The sequence below is a fragment of the Phascolarctos cinereus genome, unplaced genomic scaffold (assembly GCF_003287225.1).
Source record: "Phascolarctos cinereus isolate Bilbo 61053 unplaced genomic scaffold, phaCin_HiC Scaffold_4;HRSCAF=312, whole genome shotgun sequence".
Classification (NCBI taxonomy): domain Eukaryota; kingdom Metazoa; phylum Chordata; class Mammalia; order Diprotodontia; family Phascolarctidae; genus Phascolarctos; species Phascolarctos cinereus.
In genome coordinates, this window is record NW_027555847.1 from 328,949,031 (window position 1) to 328,957,802 (window position 8,772).

The window sequence follows — 8,772 nt, forward strand, 5'->3', positions numbered from 1 at the left end:
TAAAGACAGAAAGATAGAAGAATATAGACTAAACTAATCCTATTTCTGAATGACATGATGGCTCACTTAAAAATTCTAGGGAATTTGCCCAGAATATCATTGAGATAATAAATAGCTTTAGTAAATTTACAGGCTATTAAATAAACCCATAAAATTGACAACATTTTGTTATAATAATAACAAATATTAATTATACTATAGTGTTAGCAGTAGTTGTAGTAGTAGTAGTAGTAGTAGTAGTAGTAGTAGTAGTAGTAGTAGTAGTAGTAGCAGTAGTAGTAGTGGAGTAGTAGTGGTAGTAGAAGTAAAATACTGGAGGCAATAATAGAAAGAGTCCAATTCAAAGTAACTACAAAATCCATAAAATATTTGGAAGTAAAAACACATAATACTTACATACATTTAATTACAAAATGCTCCTTAACCAGCTAAAGAACAACTTAAACAGCTGGAGGAATAATCAGGTACTCATGGCTGGAGTATGCCAAAAAACATAAATGAAAACGGTATGAAAGTTAATTTATAGATTTAATCTTGTACAAATCAAACCATGAAAGGAATATTTTACAGAGGTAGGGAAAATAATAAAATTTATTTAGAAGAACAAAAGACCTAGAATATTAATAAATAATGAAAAAAATTAGGATTCATGGGGAAATAGCACTTTCAGACTTCAAACTCTATTGTAAAGTAACAATCATAAAAAATTGATACTGGTTTAAAGAATAGAAAAGTGGATTGATGGAACAATCTGGCCAAGGAATAATCAGAAATAATTGAATTCAATAACCCAGTGTTTGATAAACTGAAAACATGGATTAACTAGGAAAGAACTCCCTTTTTGATAAGAATTACTGGGAAAACTGGAAAGCAATTTGACATAAATTATACTTAAAGCAATTTCTTATGCCATATTCCACAATATATTCTAAATGGAAATGTAATCTGAATGTTAAACATGATACTCTGAAGAAATTAGAAGACAAGCAGATTATATCTCTTTCATAGCTATGAGTGTGAGTTTTTTTAAACCAAAGAAATGATAAAAGCAATTCCAAAAGATAAAATTGAAAATATTTATTATGTGAATTGCTTTTGCACAATAAAATGAATACATCTAATATAAGAAGTGAAGGAGTTATCTGGAAAAAAACATCTTTGTATCAAATATCTCTGATATAATTAACAGATATAGATAGCACAAAAGGGCATTTCCCTAACGATAAATGGTTAAAAGAAATGAACAAAATTGTTCACTAGTAATAGCCGTGAGAATCAATCAATAATTAATTATTAAGCACTTATTATGAGCCAGGTATTGTTGTAGGCACTGTGGTGTGGGAAGTATAAGTACAAAAATATAATAATCTCTACTCAGATGAAGAAGTGGATAGGTATATACACACACATAACAAAGTTAATAAATAGAAATATATACAATGTAGTTAAATACAAGGTAGTTGTGTTGCGGTGTAAGAGGTTGAGAGGTTGTGACCCCTCAAAGACCGGAATACAGGACCGGTCATCCGGAATGAATTCACAGACTCAAGCATTCTTTAATTCAAGGTGGCAAAGATTTATTGTTACGCTTTTCAGCGGGCAAGGATTCTTAAAGGATCCTGCGAGAGACTGAGAATGCAGCTAGAGTTTATATGGAAAAGAGATTGGGAAAGAAATGCCAGGGACACTGATGAGGTAATCCAAAGGTGCAGGTGTCTTTCGGGGCTATGGATGGGAAAGTACAGGGAGTATACCGGACAGGGAGGGACATAACAGAGGTATGGATCTTTGGAGTCTGGCAAGAGGAAGAGTCCTTGGGCTGGCCAAGGACAAAACTCCTTGGGCTGGGCAAGGCACCCCTCTCCCTCTGTCTTGATGAGAGAATGTTCTGCAACAAGGGAAAGCTTTCTTACAAGACAGGAACTACTAAGGAATTGGGAGGCTTCCAGAAACATGATCTGGGGGCTGGGACCTGAGCAGCTCAGCTCTGTGTAGCTGTACCAGGAAGAGAGATAAGGGTCGTGCTGAGGCCCATGCATGAATAACTGCTAGGCACAGTGTCCTTGGGCTGGGGAAAAACTGTCAGGGATAGTGTTTCTGCGGCTAGGGAGAAATTGGGGTACAAGTACAAGTACAAGCACCCAAGCACCCCATCAGTTGGAGAGGGCCGTTTCTTAGGTTTGATGTAGAAGATCACATATGAGCTGAAGTTGAAGAGAAAGCCTCTATGAGGTTGGGGTTAATAAGGAAGTGCATTCTAGTTGTGTGGGAGGGCTTATTAAAAGGCAAGGAGGAGGGAGATACAGTGTCCTGTGTGAAGAAAAGAAAGAAGGCCACTTTAGTTGGATTATAACATTTGTGAGAAGGATTAATATGCAATGAGGATAAGAAGAAGAAAGTAAATCAGTCAACTTAGAATTTTTGCCCTCATGCCAGGTAATTGGGCAAAAATGACAGTCGATGTTAAAGGGTTTGTGGAAAAAAATAGGCATACTAATATATTGTTGTTGAAGTTATGAATTAGTACAACCATTCCCAAAAACAATATGGAGTTATACAAATAAAATGCTTAAAACATTTATACTCTTTGGCCCAGAGATTCTCAAGGAGATTACTGACAACAATGAAGAGTCCATAATCACCAGTGTGTTTGCTGCATCAATTTTTTGTCACACCAAAACCAAAAGAAAACAAAACAAAACTGTAAACAAAGTAGATGCTCATTGAGGAATAGCTAAACAGACTGCAGTACGTAAATGTAATTTACTTTTCAATAGGGAATGATGAACGTGACTAATACAGTGAATCATAGAAAGATATACAAACTGATATCTTTATAAAGTAAAGATAACGAGGAAGAGAATATACATAATGACTAAAAAACATAAATCAAAAGACTGACACCTATGAAACAATTGAAACTTGAGTGTTTCAAAGTTATGAAGACTGAAATTGGATCCCAAGAATACTTAAGAGAAAAACCACCTCACCATTTCTTTGCAGAGGCTGGAGATCATGAGTGTGGAACATTATATGTAATGTCAGATTTTTTTAATTCCTTGATTAGAAGATTTTGCTTATCTTTTACAATTTTTTTTATATTTCTTTTAAAATTATTTATTATAATGGATGCCACTCTAGTAGTGGAGGAGGTATGCAAAGGGAAATGTAAATACTATAAGAAAGATAGCAATGAAATCTATTAAAACAATTCAAGATAATCCATACAAGTTATATCAAGTGATGTATAACTAATTGCCAAAAGAGTGTAACAGAAATGAATACTGTGAGTTCAGAGGAGGGAGATGCTCTGAGCTCTTCAGAAGAATAACACTATTTAAGCCCAGAGAATTAGCATCCATTTATCTCCTTTTACTCTTACCTTGTATCTTTCTTATAAGGCTTTGTATAATATCTCTGAAAGATAAGTGTAACAATTTAGTCAGGATCCATTTTGCCCCAGCTTAAGTCTCTAGGGCCTCTTGCTGTGATTATATTCAGAGGAAGAGATAACAGATCAGAGAGAGCTTATTGATGAATCCTAGTTGGCAGCGGCTGACACACCCCACTCCTGGTGGCTGGCATTGTAAGCAGTGAAGTGTGGAGAATGAGAAGCAGGACTGAGTTAATGTATCTATGCATCCTAGGTAAGTTGTGAAAATTGTATCCCACTGTATCTGTCAGTAAGTCAGTCAATAAGCATTCATCAAGAGCTCCCTATGTATCAAGCGCTGTGCTAAGTTTTGGTTGGTAGAAAGAAAGGCAAAAATGACCCCTACTCTCAAGGAATTCATATTCTAATATGGATGAAATAAGCATTTGTTAAGTGCTTATTATATGCCAGGCACTGCAGATACACTTTACTAATATTTAACCCTCATAATAACCCTGAGGGGTAGCTGCTATTATTACTTCTATTTCATAGTTGAGAAAACTGAGGCAAAGAGGTTAAGTGACTTGCTCAGGGTCATACAGCTAGTGAGGATTTGAGGCTGGATTTGAATTCAGTTCTTCCTGACTTCAAAACCCATGCTCTATCCAGTGCTCCACCTAGGTAGAAGAGATAATAACTAGGGACAGTACAAAATATATGTTTTGCATCTATCTGTGTATGTATATCCATATATACACATAAAGTAGATGGAAGTAATCAGAGAAAGTTTGGGGAGATGGGGAAGAGCTCCCTTGCAGAAGGTAATGTTTGAGATGAGTCCTGAAGCGAGACAGGAACCGTACGGGGAATAGCTGGGCTTATTTGTGGGCAGCAAGAAGGGATCTTGACCATCACTTCTGAACCAGGGACTAGTGCTTTGGAGATAGCAACTATATTCAAAGTCTCAGTGCACTGGGAAAGTGAATAATAAGTTGCCTCAACTCCAGGGGCAATTGCCCATGGATATGATAGGGAATAGGATATAATAGGGTGACATGAACTGAGAATCAGGTTACCTGGGTTTTAAACTTAACTCTTTGACTCATTAACTCTGAGTAACCTTGGACAATTCCCTAAAGCATTTAAGACCACAATTGCCTCATCTGAAAAATCTCATTTATGCACCCACAGTAATACAAATAAATAATTGATTTAATATTAACTCTGAAAGGAACCCTAGAGATCATGTAGTCCATACCCTTAATTTTATATGTTTCTTTACTACTCTCCACCCATTCCCTTTCTAGGTCTTTTTCTGGTCCACTACCTGTCACATAGTAGGCACTTGATAAATGTTCATGGATTGAATGGTTGTTACACTACATTGCCTCATATCAATGGCCAGTTACTTCTGAAGTCTAGAATAGAAGATCCACATACACTGAGTTTTCAGAGGTCCTGCTTGGTATTCCTAAAACTACTAATTCTTGGTTCAATTGCAGTAGAGAATAACACAAAGAACTCTTTATAGGACATGTGGAAATAATAATTAATAAAGATATTATTTTTTTCCGTCTTGTAATCATGATTCCATTGGCATGGGGCAGGGATGTCAAATTTGCAGGTTGCAAAACTATGGAGTGGAGCCCAAACCAAGTTAAAATGCAATTAAAATTTTTTTAAAAATAAAAATACAGCACTGCATAGATAATGTTAATTTATTGTTTTCTGAGTCAGTATTGCAGCCTACAGGGATCTATTTCTATTTATATTTGACACTACTGGTATAGGCAACTCTTAGAGACAAAACCCCTCTACCAATGCAGACGAATAGCTAATTTTCATTATACAGTATTACTGATTTGCCTGGGTAACTTAGAGTTTAAGTGACTCATCCAGGATCTCATAGACAGTATGTGTCAGAAGTTGGGATTTGAGTACAGTCCTTCCTGACTCTGAGATGGGGTCCCTTTTGATTATGCCACATTGTTGCTAACTACATTAAATATGATGTATTCACATTAGCTTGCCAAAAATGCTTCGAGAGATGGGAATATACTTTTGTAATACTTCAATGAAAAATTCATCCAGTCATGCATATACTCAGGAAGTAATAAACTATGGAGGGAGGAAAGGGAATAAATATTTGTATAGTTCTTACTACATGCCAGGCACTGGGCCAAGTGCATTTATTAGCTGCATGACTGTGGGCAAATCTATGAGTTAGATTTCTATTTCTTCATTGTAAAATGGGCCCATCTGCATTATATGCATTATGAGTTATTATAGGGAAAGTACTTTCTAACCAAGAAGTACTTTACAAATGTGAGTTATTAATTCTGGTGTCAGCAATAATAATGTGGCATAGTAAACAGAGTAATGGACATGGAGCCAGGATGATCTGGTTTCAAATCCTACCTCTGATAATTTCTAGATCTGACACTAAGCAAATAGCTTCATTTGTCTCAACTTTTTTCATGAAGTTTATTTTAATATTTTTTTAAAAAAAGATCAATTCACAGTTCTACCAACAGTGTTTAAGGATACCTCTTTTCTCATTGACCTCACACTGGGAATTAAAAAAAACCCCCTGTAATAGCAGTACATCAGTTTACCTTTTTATAAATAAAATCTTTTCAATTAATTTTCTTTTCTTTCTTTTTAAGTAGAATTTTATTTTTCCAACTACATGTAAAGATAGTTTTCAACATTCATTTTTAATAAGATTTTGAGTTCCAAATTTTTCTCCCCTCTTTCTTCTCTCCCTCCTTTCCCTTTACCCCCTCCCCAAGACAGCAAGCAATCTGATGTAGGTTATACATATGTAATCATGTTAAATATGTTTCCACATTAGTCATGTTGTGAAAGAAGAAAGAGAACAAAAGGGAAAAACCATGAAGGAAAAGAACAACAAAAAAAGTGAAAACATGATGCTTTGGTCTGCATTCAGACTCCATAGTTCTTATTCCGGATGTGGATAGCATTTTCCATCATGAGTCTTATTGCTGAGAAGAGCTAAGTCTAACAAAGTTGGTCATTGCACAATGTTGCTGTTACTGTGTACGATGTATTCCTGATTCTGTTCACTTCACTTAGTATCAGTTCACGTTTCTTTTAAAATTAATTTTCTATCCCTGCTACTTCCCTCTCTTCAAAAATACATAAGGTAGGGGCAGCTAGGTGGCACAGTGGATAGAGCACCAGCCCTGAAGTCAGGAGTACCTGAGTTCAAATCCGGCCTCAGACCAAACACTTGACACTTACTAGCTGTGTGACACTGGGCAAGTCACTTAACCCCAACTGCCTAAAAACCAAACAAACAAAAATACATAAGAGAGGGAGCTGCAAGGTGGGAGAGAAGATATGTTGTAACAGATAAATATAATTAAGTAAAACAAATTACTGCATTGACCATATCCAAAAATGTATGCATATTTAGTCCATCTCATTTCTGTCAGGAGGTGGGCAGCATTCTTTATCACTGGTCTTCTAAAATCATGGTTGATCATTGCTTTGATCAGAGTTCTTAAGCCTTTTAAAATAATGATTTCAAAAGAACTCTGATTAGGGTGCCCTTATTGGAGAATTCTGGCTCAGTTTCAGTTTCCCATAAGATGAGGCAACATAGCTGGCATTCACAGGTTCCTAAGTCAAGAGTTGGAAGGCACTGCAGGGGTTAATCAAGCCAACCATCTCATTTCACAGTTAAAGAAATTATCAAATGAGGGAGTTGGATTAGATGGACTGTGAAGTCACTCTAGCTCCAGACTAGAAACCTATGGTCTTTTAGGGAGAAAGAAAACACTATGTTATTTTATGTCAGGCTCTTTCTGTGCTGCTCAGACCAATCCTACTTTGATCACACACTAAAACAAAAGATGCAAGTTGCTTTGAAAGAAGATAAAAGGGTTTTTTGTTCATTTGTTTGTTTTTTGTTTTGTTTTGTTTTGTTTTCATTCAAGCTCCATAGTTCTTTCTCTGGACATGATTAGCATTTTCCATCATGAGACTTTTGGAGATGTCTTAGATCCTTGCATTGCTGAGAAGAGCTAAGTCTATCAAAGTTAGTCATCCCACAACATGGCTGTTACTGTGTATAATGTTCTGCTCACTTCACTCAGCATCAATCCATACAAGTAGAAGATAAGAGTTTTGATCACCATTGTGGCCAATAGAAATCGAATCCATTTGCAAGAACTCAGCTCTTCTCCTGTGGGACTGCTGTTAGCCAAGGAAGGCAGTTTATTTGTATTCTGTGAAAGACCATGGCATGATAGAAAGTGCAGGGAATATGCAATTTCGTGCTGGTTTGACTTCTTTTCCTGCACAGGGGAGTAAGGGATCAATAGTAGCAAACGGGAACCAAGGCTGACCTGCTGAAACCCTGTCAATTCAAGCTTTATTCCAAGTGGAGATGTTTGTGCCTCCTCTCTCCCCCAACCAAAGGCAGCTGGTGAGTAGTACCAATGGACAACATCTGGGAAATAAATCCAAACATTGTACAGAGTTTGCAATTCTGAAATAGACATCTAAGGCAGATGAATTGACTTTTAATATTTATTTTAGAAGTTTCAGTGACTCCATTTTCTCTATTGGATTTGAAAAAAGCTTAGGCTCAGTTGTTGAGAATTCTTTCCCTCTCCTTACTTCCTCCGACTCTTCACCCTTCCCTTTTTCTCCTCTCCCCTCCTACCCTCCCCTGCTTTTCTCTCTCCCTTCCCCTCCTTCCCCACTTCCTCCAAAATCCTCATCCTTCCCTCCATCCTTTGTCCTTCTTTTCTTCCCTGGCCTAGATGATGCCATGGTGGAGATGGCTGAGGAAGCCATGGAGCCCACCGAGGTAGACATCATGGGGCTGTGGCAGGATGTGTTCTCCAAAATGACTATGTACCTGACAGGTGAGCTGACAGCCACCAGTGAAGACTATAAACTTCTGGAAAATATGAACAAATGGACTAGCTTGAAGTATCTAGAAATGAAAGATATTGCAGTAAACATAAGTAGAAACTCAAAGGACTTAAACCAGAAATCTGCAGCACTTCAGCCTTATCTGCATCAGATCACTTTAATTGAGGAGCAAGTAGCAGCTCTGGAGCAGGTAGCCTACAAGTTGGATGCACATTCAAAGAAACTAGAAGCAAAGTACAAGAAGGTAGAGAGGAGATGAAAGAATTCTTTAGCACAAAGACATTACCTACAAGAATGTTTCGTAAGAGCTAAAATAAGTGGGATGGAACTTAGCACTATGTTTAAATTCCTAAAAGGAAGTGGTGCTGCTGATGCAAGAAAAGTCCCAGCCCTCACCTCTGGTTGGATGTGTAACTTTGGCTACCCCTTAATGTTTCCTAAACCTGTAGCCCCTGGAACCTCATCTTTTCGTGTGCGTCACCATGAGCCCT

At 37.1% G+C, this 8,772-nt stretch overlaps 1 pseudogene; it reads left to right on the forward strand.

Annotated features, from left to right (window-relative positions):
• The first annotated feature begins 8,174 nt into the window (after positions 1-8,174).
• On the forward strand, positions 8,175-8,540 carry LOC110222333 (biogenesis of lysosome-related organelles complex 1 subunit 2 pseudogene; annotated as a pseudogene).
• Positions 8,541-8,772: the final 232 nt, after the last annotated feature.